Source organism: Camellia sinensis, chromosome 3 (assembly GCF_055761805.1).
Source record: "Camellia sinensis isolate YWXY chromosome 3, ASM5576180v1, whole genome shotgun sequence".
NCBI lineage: Eukaryota > Viridiplantae > Streptophyta > Magnoliopsida > Ericales > Theaceae > Camellia > Camellia sinensis.
The window spans coordinates 10,223,870-10,241,913 of record NC_138963.1 but is presented as its reverse complement, the minus strand read 5'-3'; the positions used below and the strand labels follow the sequence as shown (position 1 = coordinate 10,241,913).

The window sequence follows — 18,044 nt, the reverse complement described above, 5'->3', positions numbered from 1 at the left end:
TTTTCCATGACATAACTCTATTTAAAGTGGTTTTGGTCATCTTTTGCATGCTCCATATAATTGTAGAACAAATCTTGCTTACTAGCTTTATGTGCATGATGTTTTGACTCATCATTCTAGCATGTTTTGGCTTTGCTCTAGCATGATTTTATTCTTATTTTGGGCTGTTCTAGGACTATTTTGGGCTGCTATGGTCATATCACTCATGTTTTGTATAGCTATAGTGTAAATGCTTTGGTTAGCCTTGGATTTTAAGGCCCCTACCATGCCATGCATGTGATGTTTCCATGCTTTGCCATCATCTTGAATGTTATTTCAGTCCATGAAATATGGTCATACACCTGCATTTGACATGCTTTCAATGTCTTAGAGAGTTTGTGTTTTATGCCTCATGAATGGATCATTGTGCATGCCTCTATGCTTAGGCCTTTGGGATGCCATCTCAGTGGTTTTTTGGGGTTATTATGCCATGCCTTAACTCTGATTTTTGTTAGTTGAGTCATCCCATGCTTGGTCTTAATAGGTGTAGTGTAATCCACCTTATTTGCCTTGTATGCATCATGCCTCATGCTCTCCATGCTAGCTTGTTTTGGCTTACCTCCATACATGTTTTAGTCTCATATTAACATGTACTAGGACTGTTTTGGGTTACCCTTGCCATATCCTTCATGCTTTGTATAGTTGTAGTGTAATTGGCCTTGCAAGCTTTGTGTTTTGTTGACTCATGCATGCTATCTTTGAGTTATTTAGATGATTTGGCATCACTTAATACTTCATTTCAGAGCCAATAGCATTTCCATATTTCCACTTCATTCATTCTTTAAGTGTCTTTGAGTATTGTGCATTATTGCCTAGTTTATGGCTTAGCTTGTATGCTTGCGTGCCTAGGTATTTGAACCTTCATCTCAGCATGTTTAAGTCTTTGTTTAGACCTAATTAAGCTCTGTCCATGCTTAATTCATGCATTTGTGCCATGTATTGCATGCCTCCTTTGTAATCCTGTTTGATAGCTCCATGCTTTAAGGACCTTCGCATGCCATACTTGTGTCGTTTGAATGAGTTGGCATCATTTCTTACTTAATTTCAGTGCACTTAGTGTTGTTACACTTGCACATTTGTCACTCCTTAAGCACTCTAGATAGTTGTGTTCTTGGGCCTCTTTGATGAGCCATTGCATTTTGCATGCTTGTATGTGTTTTCGGCGCCATCATCTTAGCATTAATGGCCACTGATTTGGGCATAGTTGAGGTTTGCCTATCTTGGTTTAAGCCCATCCTTGCATGTTGTTGCATGCTTGTCTTGCATATTATTGTATGCTTGCTCCATCTTTGCATGTTGTAGCATGTTTGTCACCTTGTACGTTGTTGCATGCTTGGTTTATCACATGTTTGCATGTCTAGTTTACTTTACATTGTGTATCCTTAGTTGTTGCATGTATTAGTATTGTGCATGCCATTGGCCTTGCTAGGTTGTCCATATTGCATTAGCGTTGTGTATGACAACCTTGCATTGCATTGTTGTTTGGATTAAGTGTTAATCCGAGCACGAGAAACGAGAGACGTTTCATACTTCAAGTGATGAAATGTGTCTCAATTTTTGGTCGCCGACGCTCTTGATTATTCATGATAGAGTTCTGGGCATTTATGTGTTTATTTGTGCATTCATTTCTCATTGATTTGCACAAGTTGGATCATTGGCCATCATGCATCGGGATGCGTGATTGATGGTCTTGGATCCGACTATGCCTCTCCCTTGATGTTTCAAGGTGATATGGAGTGGCATAGTGCATACATACCCTTTGGAAACCCTCCCTTTTCTCTATTTTGTGCTCTGCTGCAGCTTGGTGTCCCATCACATCAGTGGCCGGCAGTGCTCTATAGATGGCCGGCACCTCCTCATCCTTGGCCGGCAGTGTACCATCTTTGGCCGGCAGGTGGTCGGCAGCATCTCCCCCATGGCCGGCAGGCCACTGATAGAAATGGCAATTTAAAACCGGCCCGACGGGGAGCCGACCCCCCGACCCCGATGGGAACGATTTTTTTCTGAAAAATACCCCCGACGGGCCGGGAATGGTATTTAAAAATAAATCCCCGACCATTTTTGGGCCGGGGACGGTGATATGTTTTACAACCCCGTCCCCAGCCTGTCCCCGGCCCCGGCCCCGTACCCATTTCCCCGATGTGAAATTACCACTCTACCACTGTGTATATATATATGTTTTCTCACTCTCTTTTCTTATTTCAGGTTAGAGACACTGAGTTCAGTTCAAAAAAGGTTAGAGACACAGTTGAGTCTAACATCTCGCACTCTCTCTTCTCCTTCCCTACGCCGCTCGGTGGCCTCTTCTACTCCTTCGCTCGGTCAATCCCTGCTCCATCGCCTCTTCCTCCTCCTCCTTCTCCGTCGCCTTCTCATCCGGCAGATCTGAACAAACCCCCGTCGCCTCCTCATCCTTCTCCGTCGTTTCCTTCCCCAGCAGATCTGAGCAGATCCAGTCGCCTCTTCCTTCGTCGTTTCTTCTTCCGACAGATCTGAGTAGATCCCCACTATTTGATGTTGATATATACATAAATATATAGTTGATTTTTTTATTCTTGTTGTTGATATACATATATATATATATATATATCTCTTTTTTGATGATGTTGATATATACATATATATATTTGACGATGTCTATATATCCGGCGGATCTGATGATGTTGATATATGCATATATATATATATATATATATTTGATTCTTGATATATAGATTATAGTTGTTGAATAATCTGTCTGTTTGTTGTTGATGTTGATGATGATGAGATGAAATAGATTTCTCGATCTGAATCTCTGGTTTTTTTTTTTTTTTTTTTAAATTTGGCCGAGGAATTTTCGGGTTCGGGGAAACCCGATCCCCGTTAGGGGACGGGGGCGGGGTTGGTGGTAGGTTCCCCGTCGGGGATCGGGGCCGGGGACGGGGAAATATTCACCATCGGGGATCGGGGACGGGGAGTATGATCCCTGGCCCCGCCCGGGCCCGTTGCCATTCCTAGCCACTGATGCACTCCCCAGCACGTTTTTGGTAAGTTCCAGCAGCAAGTTCTCAAGGACACCCTGCAAACAGAGCCTCTTGAGAGCAACCGGAGAGCTTACCGGGACAGGAACCGAGCATGCATGTTCCTCTTCTTCAACTTGCCAAGGCAGCTTTGTTTAATTGCTTACTTTTTAGTTAGCATTTGGTTTTGTAATTTAATTAGTTAATTTGTTAATTAATTAAGTTTTGTAATAATTAAGTGATGTAGCTAGTTATTCATTCGGTTATGTAATAATTAATTAGCTTGTTAGTTAGTTAATTAGTTGGTTTGTATTATTTATTCGGACCCTCCGTCGAGAGGGCGAATTTTGTAATAAGTGTGCGTGCGTGTGTGAATGTCTTCCAACCCCACGTCTTTCTCTCTTTTACTTAACCGCTTACAATGGTTAGTTTAGGGTCATTTTCAATTAGCATCCTTATGCTATGCATGTTTGCATCATTCATCTGTATTGCATGCACCGGACTCGGCGCATCATACTAACTGCATCGTATTTCAATTCCAAGTTGAATACATGTATCAATTATCGCATCTCATATGTCATCTTAGAATAGCCGATCCTATTTCTAGTTGCATTTTGCATGCGTTGCATTAGCCATCTTAACATGAACTAGGATTATGCATTGATTACTAACTAGCTATTGTTTTGGCTCGGAGTATTAGGTAAGCTTTTACGCTTTAGCATATTGCATGTGTGTTATTGATTGCCATGAAAGCATGCTTGCCATGAGGCTAACTGCTTAGTTGATATAAACTGCCTGAATGCCTGTGGGTGAAGGTTGGATTACTTGAATTGGAACAATTCATTGAAATCTTCGATTTAGCCTACTTACGAGTAGCAAACTTCAAACCATTTTCAAACAAACAAATATGCAATGTTTTGTTCCAAATTAGGCGATCTAGTCTATACTTATTTGCTGTACGCATCACATAGTAAGATTAGCTAATTAATCGGAATAAGAACACATGTGTTTTCAAAAATAAAATATCATGTTTAGTAGTGGCCGATCTTTGATCGGGCGAGCGGGGGTGCTCATAGATGACCTTCCCCAATCGTACCCAAGTTCCCGAGCTGAGACAACTTTGGTGATGACGGACACGTGGCCTTAGGCAATGAGTCATGGTTTTCTAAATTCTCCCAAAATAAAATATTTAGATGGCGACTCTGTATCTGGCAAAGCAGTCCATGTTTGGCACTACTTTACAAAAATCAGTTTTCCAAAATGATTTGCCGGATTTGAACTTTTTGGTGATTTATCGGTCTTGCATTGTACTTTGCGAGATCAGATTCAGAACCGTGACATTTGAGTCCGAACTGTAGCACAGAAGCCCTCCCGGGCGCGTCTACAAGGGGGATCTCACTAATGTTCAGTTTTTCGGTTATACCTTAGTGAAAAGGTTATTGAGCCCTCTTTGTCTCCTCCCCAAAATCAAATTGTGAATTCCAAGTAAAATTAGTGGAGAAAAGCAGCGGAGTGTTGCAAGTGAAATTTCCATATAGGATGATCCTCTCGGTAATAGTTTTGGGGTAATTATCACCCCTGATTCTGTCGATGCCGTATATGCCTCTTTTAAATATAGTTTCAAGCAAAAGAACTCCCACTTTAAGTTTTAAAAAGTGAAATTTGAAGATAGAATTTCGCAGTCAGAAACCTTTTATTTATAATATGTGTAGAAGTAGAGCTTTGGCCCATTATTTTATATTTTATTTTCATCCTTCAGTTGATGACCATGCGATTTTTATGTAATTGACAGGTACTTGCAAGAGAGGAAACAGTTCGGAGTACCATTGGCAGCTTTCCAAATTTCCTAGCAGAGACTAGTTCAAATGTTGGGTAATATTCAAGGAATGATTCTGATGGGTTGGCGTCTTTGTAAGTTGTATGAGAAGGGAACAATGATTGTTGGTCAAGTTAGTTTAGGAAAGGTAAGAAATGAATTTTTATTGTAGGGTAAATTTTTTACTTAAAATTTGCCTACACTTTTAGTCAAATTTTAATTTGGTCCTTCCATCAAATTTTTTGTTAAATTTTCTTGTGCGTACACTTCAGGAGATTGATAAGTGTCCTAAAATTGTTAATTTGAACCTTCAACTTGAACATAAGGACCAAATTGAAACAATATTGAAAATATAGGGACCAAATTATTCAATTTGAATCAAACTAGAGGGGTGAAAAGTATAATTTAACTATTTTATGTCGAGGTGATACTCTGCCTGATTTAGGACTGGTGACAAATATTCTACATTGTTCAGTCTTGGATTAGCTTGAAAGCAAGGGAGACTGTAGCTCTTGGGCGGGAGTTACTTGGTGGCAATGGAATCTTGACGGACTTCCAAGTTGCAAAGGTTTTCAAACATATCTTAATTTCATATCTTTCCCTTTAACTTGAGCTGTGAAGGATTGGATTTTGAGTTTTCTAGATTGTGATGTTTAGTGCCTTTTTATAGCTAAGATTCCTTGAATGATAAAAAATAAGATCTTAGACACTTCATGAAGAAAATAACAGACAAAAAAGGAATAGGTTCTAAAGTTATGTGTTTATTGATATTCAATCCAAAAGTGAAATAGGATATTGTTTATTAAATCTTATTGGCTTATTACTACGGACAAGAGTATGAAATCCAATGATGTTGTGAAATTTATTGTAGGAGAATGATGCAATGTACACAGAATGTGTTTTTATTTTGAGAATCCTTTGCACATAATTCAAATCATTGGATTGAGAATAGTTTTATCTAATTTATCATGTAATGGTCCTTGGATTGAGGATATTAGTTATTTTATTCTTGACGAGCTGGATAGGAAGAAATTCTCATGTCTGGTTTTTATAGTAGAGAATAGAGATGGAGTTTAGAAGAAGCCATCAACTATAACCCCAAAAGAACCCTAATTCCTTAAACAATTAATGTAGAGGAAGAATGATGGGACCCTATGAATTCAATAATTTCTTGATTAGAAAAAAAAAAAAAAATTAATGGCTAACCTCTTCCCATTAGGTTTTTTTTTTTTTTTTGGTTGAAGGATTTGCTTCATTGATTCAGAGAGCAATCATGTGGGCTCCTTTTAATGTGGCAGTTCTTCAACAATTGAGTATTCACTGTGATCTATTATTACTTTACATGCTTCACATCCGTGTACATTAATTGCATAATATTCGTCGGTTTCAAAATGATTCTATGGAATGTCATTTCTAGCTTACTTTTAGTAGGCCAGCAATGTACATATTTACAACATATATTTGCTTGTAGTTCGTATTCTGTGCTGTTGTCCTTGGCTCCATTCTAATTTGTTGGCTATTTTAACGAACCATTGACCTATAACATTAACATTAACAGTCTCATTGTCGAATGTTTTATAGGCATTCTGTGACTTGGAGCCGATTTACACAGGCGAAGGCACTTATGACGTCAACACATTGGTTACAGGCAAGGAAATCACCGAGATTTCTAGTTTCAGGGTAGCCGCATTGACCCAACAGAGTCGCCTGTAATGTTATCGAATACTTTTCTTTTAGCTAATACATGAGTATTTTGAGAAGATAGTTAAAAGCTAATTTTTTGACTTTTTTGAAATTTTTGAATTTTTTATGTGAGAGGAGAAGTGGATTAAAAATTGAGAAGTGGCTTTGAACCCACTTCCCAAAATGAGCTATAATAAAATGTCTTGCTTCTTGCTAGGGGTGGAACTACATAAATCAAATAAAGAAACAGTTGTTTGATTACACCTATCTTTGTTAAATTTATTTAATTTTTTTATCAGCAAAAATCAATCGTTAGATTAGTAATTTGAGGAGATTGAACTCCCAACTTCTCTCTTATAAGTATCTAAGTGCTGCTTCCATACCACAGGGCCACATGCATTTGATTACACCTACTTAAAATGCTTATGTTATTTTATTTATTTTTGGATAACTTACGTTCACCTCTTTTAAAATTTGAAAAAAATATAACAAATTTTATCATTTTCGCATAATTATACTATACAGATAGTGTGGAACACAATGATAAACAAGGAGAGTTTTGTGGGTTTGGTATTAGCTTGTCACATTCAACATCGTTGGATTTGGGACTGATTTTGCATGAGACTAATTGATGATAAAAGTTGTGAGTAATTATTCTGTATTTCGATAATTTTAAGTTTGACAATTTGCCCATCAAATAACAAGAGGCTATGGTTCGAAAAACAAGAAACTTAGTGGAAAAAATCTCAAAAATCTCGTTAGACAAGCACGAAATGATGTCATATCCAGAATCTGTATAATAATTTTTACAAATCCACATGGAGAGGCTGAAAGAGTGCACAGAAACAAAACTTTTTGCCATTGTTCTCCAATTCCATTTCTAGACATTATTGTGCGGTGGTTTAGATAGTTGGTAAAAAGTTAATTTTTTGATAATTTTTTTGGTTAAGAAAGTTGGTTCTTTTGTATTTTTTTTGTGATAAAAAAGTTAAAAGACTAAAAAGTTAACTTTTTATCAATTTTTCAAATTGTCCCACAATTTAGTTCCAGTTTTTTAAATTCAGTTTTTTGAAAATTGAGTTTTTTTATTTTTAGTGTTTTTTTGCTTTTAGTGAATATTTTTAAAATTTTAAGTATTTTTTTTACTTTTTTAGATGCTCCTTACTTAGATGTATCTAAATAATAAAATATTTGTGAAAAAAATATTTTAAAAAATTAATAAATACACAAAAATATGAAAAATATATTGAATTTTTATATTTTTGGTATTTAGTAAATTTTGTAAAGATTTTTTTCACAAATATTGGACTTTTTAAGTGTAATTATGTTAGGTATGTCTAAAAATTAAAAAAAAAATGTTTAAAATATTAAAAAAAATCATTGAAAACAAAAAAAAATACGAAAAATAAAAAAGTAGAATTTTTTAAAAAGTGTTTTCTGAAAATTAAAACCAACAAGTTGATTATTTTTTATTTTTTTTTAAATTTACTTTTGGGCTAAAGTTTTTTAACATGATTCCAAACAAGTATTTTTTTTTTTTTTCCATGCACATAAGATTTAGAGTAGAATGAAAGGCATTCGCCATGAGTCATTATTGTGTAATTATCTTCTTCTTCTTCTTCTTTTTTAATACAGAGAAAAAGAGTCGTTATTGTGTAGATGTTATCAATCAATGCATAGGTATCATCATGCCAAAAATCAAGCAATTACTTTCAGAAAAAATGGCTCTTTCTCTTCAGTCTTTTACTCTTTTTTTTTCTTTCCATTTGTAACTAAAAAGTACTTTTCAGGAGCTAAAAACATTGCGTGATTAAAACTAAGGCAACATCATTGTCAACTCTCAGCGACAGGCTTGTCTCCTTCCTATCTCACTCCATTAGCAGTAGATGTTGATGCCAGCTTACCCTAGACCAGTAAAGAGTGTTTTTATTTTTCAACTTTTGTCTTAATATATTCTTAATTATAAAATTTAGTGAGAGTTTCAAGATTAAAAAAAAAAAAATGATGCATGAATATATGACTAGAAAGTATAATTGGAACAAATAAATTTAGGCTCTGTTTGTTTTGTTACTCATTTTCCTTTGTTTAATTAAACAAAACGTAAGTAAAGCATTCTTTAAAAAAAAAAATATTTTGAGTCATAATTCTTAAAACAATTTACCATTAACTTACAATCATGTGTGATTAGTGAGCGGCCTTTCTCATGGAATAGGTATAGATATTATTTTGGCACTTGCAATATTTGCGATACCACTCACGACCCACGTGTCAATCAAGTTTGATCGGCAAAATGACTGGCTCAATTGCCAATCTCTCCTTCTCTTATTTCATGACCAATGTCTTTTGATTAGGATTTTTGCAATTTTTTTGTCTCGACAAGTATGTTGGTACACCTTTCTCAACCATTGATCTTATTCAATTGACCCCCCAATTTTTTTTTTTTTTTTACCAGCTAGTCTTCATTTTGGTTTAGTCCTTTCTTACAAGTTTTGCATTATGTGTTTGTTTCCTACCACAGTACTACTTTCAAAAAAATACAAATGACCATCTAATATGTGATTAAAATTCTTTTTTAGGATTTTTTAGAATTTTTTTTTTTTTTTTTTTTTTTAATGTGGTTGGATCTGTACTCATGGCTTAAGGATTATTTTGAAAGTATAGTTAAAAATTAGCTTTTTAATTTTTTTTACTTTTTAAAAAAAATTAAAAAATATAAAAAATAATATAACCTAAAATGAGTTGAAAATTAGAAAGTAACTACTAACTTCCTTGCCAAAAGAGCAAATAAAAGGGTGTGGATTGAATCAAAAGCCTCTAACATCGCATGCATATGTTGTTCTGTCCAAGTCAAGTACCAGCACATCCTTCTAGGGGTCCCCAGAGATTGTCAATAGAACTGAGCAATGATGAATTAACAATGTATATATAACTAACATTCTAGGACTAATAGAATTGCCATCCCATATTTTCAAGCAATAGTTTTCCACCCATAACAAGGCTACAGGAGGACTGAATGATTTGAATCTAATATCAAAAAGTCCAACAGCTGATTTGATTTATTAATTAATTATTATAACCAACACGAGACAGCTACATATTTATAGTTCATAATAATTAGTAGGTAATTTCATTTTTTAGGGTAAATTATAAATGGAAAATTTACCAATAAATCCTACACGTTGATATTATAATCCAATTAGTCCCATATGTTTTCTAGTGCTCCGTTTAGTCCTATATGTTGTCAAAGGACGCAATTGCCATTAGTTGTTGTGTAATGTTTGTTGTGCAGTCGTCTGTGCATGTGGCACAGATGAGGTAAAACAGCATGAGGTTTGTCACGTGCCACACAATTGACTGCCACACACCCAAAAAGTTCACTAAGGGTTTTTGTAGAAGACTGTTGTGGTTTTTGATTGCCACGTATTCCACATATTGAAAACCCATACCCATTAAAACACAACCCGATTTCTGCATCCACATCCCCACACACAGTACAATGGAAACGTAACATAGAAAACCCCCGTTTTTGGGATTTGCTGGGATTTGAAATTTGGGATTGACTGTATATACCGTCACGTGATTTGGGGGGGAATAATAAAGATTGAGTGGGCAATTTCCATTGTTGTTGTGATTATTTGGGCAAACGTATTTGTGACAGGGTAGATCGTGGACGACGACGAACCCTAGTATTCATATTCCGTAGTCGTTGGTTGTGGGCGTATAGTTATGGCCGAAAAGGGTATGTCCCATATCTTGATGTAGTAAGCGTTGTGTGACAATGTGGATCGTGAGTGTTTGATTATTCTTTCTAATTACACTGTTGCAGTCATTTTTTTTTTTTTTTTTGCGATTTTTCATTTGGGGTTATCTATGTCGTTGATTTGTTATGTGTATTGTGACGTTGTTTTTGTGTGTTGGGATGGGTTGGTGTTGGTGATGTTGTGGGGAAGATTGTACTTGGTTATGGGTATAGGGTTTGTGTGGGGTTCGTGTGTGTGTCATGTGTCGGTTAAATTGTGGACAAGTAGTTGGCATGGGGGGACACAAAATTGGTTGGGACCACAAAACTGGAAGATAATGATGTGTTGTGTGGCTGGGATGGGCGGGGTTTTGTTTTTTTTTGGGTGTGTGTTACTTTCTGACGTTCATAAGGTTTTTGTTTTTTTCGTGTTTGTGAACGTAGTGCACATATGTGGGGTGTGGGTGTAAGGTGTGTAATGGTGTTTGGTTTTTATTTTGTGATTGTGTGTCGTGTTGCTGGGATTTGTGAAACGAGTTGTGAAATACGTGTGAGGTACTGATGTGGGGGATGATGGTGTGAGGGTTTGGGAATGTTGTAGTTTGTGGGTGTTGTCGAGGTGGGGAGGTATTGTAGTGGTGTCAGTAAGTGCGTTTATATCACAGCTATGGTGTGTTGTGTGACTGCTACCTTGTTGACAAGTAAATGGCAAGGGGGGAAAAATGTTTGTTGGGGCGATAATAATGGATGAAACTGGTGTGGTTGGTATGGGTTGGTCGGGGGTTGTGTTTTGTTGTGTTTGTCGTACACGTTGGTTGCATGTGTGTGATCGTGGTGAACGTGTGTGGGTTAGGGGTGCGGCTGGAATAATGAAATTTGGTTTTTTTTTTTATTGTGAATGATTGTCGTGTTGTTGTGAATTGTGGGACGAGTGATATGTTGGTGTTAAATGTGTGTCCGTCAGTTATGTGGTTTGTAGTATGGGTTTCCGTGGCGTAGAGTTGAAATGGTGTTGTTGACAGTACTAATGCTAGTAACGTTGGTTGTGTGTAACTTACGTATGGCGTAAGGGGTGTGTGTTCTAGTTTTTTGGTGCATTATATTAGTGATTAGGGGTTGGTGGTATGTTTGTGAGGCATATGTGGTTGTTTGTGTGTGCTACCTGTGGTTTTTTTTTTTTTTTTCAGATTGCGGAAGGGCAAGTAGTCCGTGGACACGTTCATGTAAACGGAGAAAGGCTGATGAAGGTAATGGTTCAAAGGGAAACAACCTGGGTGTGAAAATGCAGGGGCGCATTTTGTTCAAGCAGTCGAAAGGGGTGAGCAATGCAGTTGGACGAAAAGTGGCTAAGGATATAGTAGCACCCACGCAACAGTCACACATGCGGTTGAACTTCCGTTCAAATGTTGCTAGGATAGTTAAACTTGTAGGGGAGGCAAATTTGAGGGAGGCACACTTGAAACAGTTGCGGAAGACGCCATTTTGGATTATGATCGAGGCGATACACATGAATAATTTGAACCACAACGAGTTTAGGAATTGTAATGATCTTTTATCCAAAATTATAAGATCATACAATCAGCGAGATAATGCATTCAACATTGGAGGTGTCAATGTGAAATTTGGGAGCAGCGACATCAGGTTAAAATTTGGTTTGCAGTGCGAGAAATGGCGTTTAGATTTGTCACCCGGTTGGTGGCTAGTGTCGGACTTCATTCAACGTAGGTGTCGTGACACGTTGCACCTAACGTTGAAGTTGGTTAAAACGTTATTTTTAGAGGCTTTGAATGGCCAAAAGAAACAAGATGAAGAAGACACACCGAAGTTGTTGGCGCTGTACATGTGTGGGAAGCTTTTTTTCTCTAACTCTGGGGAGACAATAAGTTGGGCTTTCGTTCACTACTTGAACGACCTGAACACCGTTAGGATATACGATTGGACTGAAGCAATACTGACAACATTGATGGCGTCAATCAAGGAGTTCCATCGCACCCCAGGGAAGGTGACAAGGTGCGTGGTTGCGTTGCTAATATGTGTACATTTGGACATTAGTTAGTTATTGAATGTATGCATTTTTTTTTTAATTTTTATATCTATAAATGGCTGATTTGTTGTTTTCCGTTTTGTTGTTCATGTAGTATTGGTTTTGTGAACATTCGAATATAGTAGAGCCTCAAACTGACAACATGTTTCCCAGGTTCCTTAAATGGGGCATTGGGGCATTAATGAATAAAATTCAAGGGGTGGATTTGGTGGGTCCAATTGGTTTTCAGGTAACTCGGTGTAGTGTACTTGTTGCGTTAGTTATACACTTTATTACTGAAGTTTGTACTAGTGTGAATAAGATGTAATTATTAATTCTGATGTGTTTTTATTTGCAGGTTAAAGTTGACCGTCTGAGGTCTTTTGATTATGAACGTGAAGTTATGGGCACAGACATTCAGATGGAGGAAGAAGGTTTGGCAAATATCGATGGCGGAGGTGTGGATTGTGACGGTGTGGACGAGCATTTCATGGAAGAGAGGACGGGAAAAAATACAAGTGCTCACCAGGTGGTGCAGGGCCGCAACATTGAAGTAAAATAGTTCACAGAGCATGTGGATCGCAATTCTGGTATTGAAAGGGTTATTAATGACAAATTAGAAGAGGCACTAATTGCAATCACAGACCTTGAAATGCAAAACAAAAAGAAAGATGAAAAGGTATCATTGCTTGAAGAAGAAGTTGCTGGGTTGAAGAGGAAGGTGGAGTTGCAAGCTGTTAACATAGTAGGGGGATTTGAGTGTGTGGTGAAGATGAAAGACGATGAGTTGAGTAAGTTAAAAAATGAGAATGAGGAATTGCGGAAGAGAGTGTTAGTGCTTGAGGACCAATTAGAGGACCGTGATGTGCACGTTGTGACGCAACGGTTTCGGGAAGGCGTGGATATTGGGAGTAGTGGTGGGGTTAATGTGGGGAACGATGGATGTGATGGTGTTATGTTCTGTGATGTGTCACCTTTGCGTATGTTGCCACAGCATGGTCGGAGTGGTCATGAGGGGGTGGTGGACAGTATGGCGGAGTGCAGACCAGGGATGCTTCATGGTCATTACGGTAGCAGTAGTTCTGCTACTGAAGTTGAAGGCTTGACGAGTGATGTTGAATGTGTTGTAGGATTGGGTTATGTAAATTCATATGTGCGTAAAATCAAGAACAAAGTGAGAAGGAAGCGAAAAATGCCTGAGTTTGATTACCCACTGTTGGGTGGGCGTACTAAGAAGATAGTCGGGAACAATTGTGACGGAGTGGATGAGAGCAAATGTGACGTGCATAACGCAATTATTGATGTCGATACGGTGGTGTTACTTGAGAAAAAGTGGTCTGGGTTTGATTTGAATAACCGGTTGGGTGTTTGGAAGATGGTGACAATGGATAAGAAGGCAAGGATCACCAAAGCGTATGAGAGGCACGGTGATGGGTACGTATTTATTTTGAGTGTTATTTGTGTTGTTTGGATTTATTTGTAAATTTGTATAATGTACGTCGGCATTCTGTACAGGGCGGTCATGTGGGAGGACAATATGAATGGCGTTGTGGTTTATTTCAGCGATGTGAAAAACCTTATACGCCAGAGCTGCATGCGTGGGAATGTGAGCGTTTACATATAGTGGTTGTAATGTTGTATTTTCTATTCATATATTTGTGGTTAATTTTGTTTTAAACGGTGGCATCATGACAATTATTTAGTTTCTACAGTATTGTTGTGAAAATTGGTTATGGTGGTTGGTGCGTCGTTGATGCGTATGTGGAGTTGTTGAAGACCGACCAGTTGAGGATGTATGGAGACAATGAATTGGTGGACAAGTCTTATTGTTTCAGTAGTGTGTGCCTGGTGAGTTTGTGGTTTAGTTTTTTTTTTTTTTTTTTTGTGGGTGGTGTGGTGGTGTAATGTTTCATGAGAATGATGTATTTGTAGGGCGTGGTGAAAAGTAATGACGTGCGTTCAATAGAAAACTACATCCGGAAGAACGTGTCTGCAGGTTACGAGTTTCGTTTCATCCATTTTCCCATGTGTCATCTTGGGCACTGGACGCTTGTAGTATACGACACTGAAGATAGTAGTTGGAAGCATTACAACCCGATGAGACAACGTGGGAATAGGACAGATGTGCACTACACCGAAGCTGTTATGCTGGTAAGTATTTGTAACTAGTATGTGTGTTGTGTAAATTGGTTGTAGTTGTGTAGACGATGGTTGGTGATTTGGTTTAATTTTGTAATTTTATTGAATAGCAGAAAGAACGTGTGTCAAATGTTATGATGCAATCGTTACGTCAGTTTGGACTGGATGAGCAGAGCATTGAGGCAAATTTCAGGCATCCGTTAGAGGCCGTAACTAAGTGTCCACAGCAAAAACCAGAAACATAAGTAACAGTGTTGTCGTAAATGTAAGGGAACTATAATTATAACAATGATGTTATGAGTGTCGCTAGTTACATGTGCTTGTTTCGTGTGCAGGCTTGATTGTGGGGTAATAGTTGTGGTATAATGCGCTAGTACGTGTATCGTGGCGACGTGGAGTGAACGTTGCAAGGTAGTAATTGTAGCGTGTTGCGAGCAAACATGGTTAAGTATTTCATCAACGATCCGACTCGGGGGTTGAAGGATTAGATGTGTTTGGCCTGAAACGAGGACGAGAAAGAATTCGGATGCAGCAATTTTTGTTTTATGAATTTGGTTTATGCATTTTGTTTGTTTTTTTTTTGAAACAACATGTTTGTTGGTTTTAACTTTAGGTTTGGAAATTCAAGTTTATAATTTGTTAGAAATATTTTTTGTGGGTGTTACGTAATAGTCGTTGTGGATAACGTTTTATGCATTTTGAATGGAAGTATGGTATGATTTGGATTATGATTTTGGTTGTTTGTTTGGCCTGTTTGTTGATGCGTTTGTAGGTAGGTTGTGTGATTGTAGTGAGAAATTTCAAATAAGTAATGGAAGTTGATGTAACGGTTTTAAGTCATGTGGGACTGCGTTATGGGCAGAAACTGTGTGACGTTGATGTACACGTAGTGATAGAAGTTGGGTGTCGAAAATTGTAAGATATTAATTACATTGATGTATAAGTATGGTATATATGCGAAAATTATAGTCAGGGAAAAGATGGAAAACGACACGACTATGGGCTGCAGGATGGTTATCCGGACAAAATTGAAAATGGTACAACCATGTTTGTTACCAGGCAATTCTGTGCTGTATTTCTTCTTTGTGTGTAATGTTTGCAGATGTGGCAGTTCATTTGGTCACATGATGACAAAATATTGCAACTACACATATTGAAGTATGGTGTATGTGCTGAAATAAGTAGCAGTACAATACGAAACAAATGTAAATAATATGATGAAGGGGTAAACAGAATAGCACACCAATACTAAATTTGTTCATTGACTCTTCTGTCTGAATGACGGAGTAGGGAATTGTGGAACATCCACTTATTTACTAAAAAAACTGTAAAAGTTTAATGTGAAAAGTACGAATCTACGAATTTTGTTTGGAAGCTAAATTGGTTCCTTGCATGTTTTCCTATTGTGATTACCCATGCGTTGACAACGACCACACCAAATTTGTTGGACTTTTTCCCCTTTAGAAAGCAGGCGTTTCTTCATAGGCCTTCCCGGTGGGCGTTTGACAGCGAGGGGTTGTATGACAAAATCTGAAGAGTCAAATTGTGGTTTCTCTACGGTTGGAATGGGGGTTATGTTATGTGCATATGAATTCTGGTACTCAGTCACATGGTAGTAGGGAATAACTAACTTGTACAGATCTAGACCACTGTTTCAGATTGCCACAATTGCATGAGCACATAGGAAGTCGCTAATTTGCCACTTGAAAGAAGAACATGTACGTCTACCAACATCGACCATGACGGATGGAAAAGAGTGAACCTCATATACGTCATTGTTTGACACGATCTACTTTTGTTGTACGCTTTGACCAACCGAGCTTCCATTTTGGGACAAATAACACCTGCCCACGCATTTGCCTTATGTTTCTGTTTTGCCATCTAGCGCATTGTAGACGTCCCCGAACGTCCCGGGAGGGAATCCCGTTTTGTTCATTGGGGCTCACTACAGTTCGGACTCAAATTGTCACGGTTCTTAATCTGATCTCACAATGTGCAATGTGAGATTGATAAATCACCAAAGAGTCCAAATTTGGCAAATCATTTTTTGGAAAACAAATTTTTAGAAAGAAGTGCCAAACATGGACTGCTTTGCCAGATACAGAGTCGCCACCTAAATATTTATTTTGGGGAATTTAGGAAATCCTGACTCGTTTTCCTAAGGCCACGTGTCCGTCATCACCAAAGTTGCCTCGGCTCGGGAACTTGGGTTCGATTGGGGAAGGTCACTTCGTGAGCACCCCCGCTCGCCCGATCAAAGATCGGCCTTTACTAACCATGATATCGAGTTTTGAAAACATTATGTGCTCTTATTTCGGTTATTAGCCTAGATTTACTATGTGATGCGCACAGCATATAAGTATAGACTGAATCGCCTGAATTGGAACAAAACATTTCATGTTTGTTTTTTAAAGCGGTTTGCTACTTGCAAGTAGGCTAAAAATGCAGATTTTGCCACCTTCGGGTGGGCTTAAAACTCACAGTCAATGCATTATTCCAATTCAGATAATCCAACCTTCACCCACAGGCATTCAGGCAGATATATCACATAAGCAAATAGCCTCATGGTAAGCATGCTATCATGGCAGTCACTCACACATATGCAAGGATGCTAAAGCATAAATACTTACTGAGTACTCCAAGCCAAAACAGAAGCTATGTTAGAAATCCATGTATGATCCTAACTATACAGAAATGCCTAATGCAACACATGCAAAAATGCAACTACAATAGGCTCGGCTATTCTAAGATGGCATGTGATGATGCTACAGCTAACATGTATTCAACTTGGAATTGAAATACAATACAGTTAGTATAATGTGCCGAGCCCAGTGCATGCAAGACAGATGAATGAATGCAAACATGCGAGCATAAGTATGCTAATTGAAACATGCCCTAATCTAACATCATAAGCTGATAAATAAAAGGGAAAAAGACGTGGGGTTGGAAGACATACATCACACACACGCACACTTATTACAACATTGCCCCCCTCGAGGGGTCCGAATAAATAACAGCTACAGCTAATTATTACACAATATTAACTAATTAACAAACTAGCTAAGTAAGCATGTAAACTACATGAATGTGACTGCCTCAGCTCTGTTTTGGGTGACGATGGATGCATGCATACTTGAGTCGCCTCGTCGGGAACTTCCGTCGCAATGCCTCGTCTCGCCTTTGTTTGCAACTGATTTTAGAAATTTGCACAAGGCTCCAAGAGGCTGAAACTCCACCCTGGGAAGGCTACCGACCAGATATTGGCTTGGGAGACACCTGCCGACCACCCTTTGTGGTGGAAACCAAAAAAGGTGGTCGGCCTGCCAGAAAACCTGGTCGGCCGACCACTTTCTGCCCCTAGATTCTGGTTTTTCTACAACAAAGGCAAGAGAGAGAGAAGGCAATATATTTTCAACATATGCGTGCAAGATCACTCTCCCTATCCTTGCACAAGCTCAAGGGGATGTAATTCTCGATCCTCGTGCCACCAATCACGCATCTCGATGCATGATGGCCAAGGAGTCGAATTGCACGACTCCATATGAAATGAATGCACATATAAGCAAGTAAAGCCAATAATTCTATCATGGACAGTCAAGAGTGTTG

General features: G+C 38.1%; 1 pseudogene across 1 annotated transcript in view; it reads left to right on the top strand.

Moving 5' to 3' along the window:
• The window catches only part of LOC114321823 (acyl-coenzyme A oxidase 4, peroxisomal-like), a 47,453-nt pseudogene extending 40,657 nt beyond the window's left edge, over positions 1-6,796 (top strand). Inside the window, exons 10-12 of the transcript XR_014363321.1 lie at positions 4,831-5,002; positions 5,330-5,422; positions 6,436-6,796. The product of XR_014363321.1 is annotated as an acyl-coenzyme A oxidase 4, peroxisomal-like (transcript). The remainder of the gene's footprint in view (positions 1-4,830; positions 5,003-5,329; positions 5,423-6,435) is intronic.
• The last annotated feature ends 11,248 nt before the right edge of the window (positions 6,797-18,044 follow it).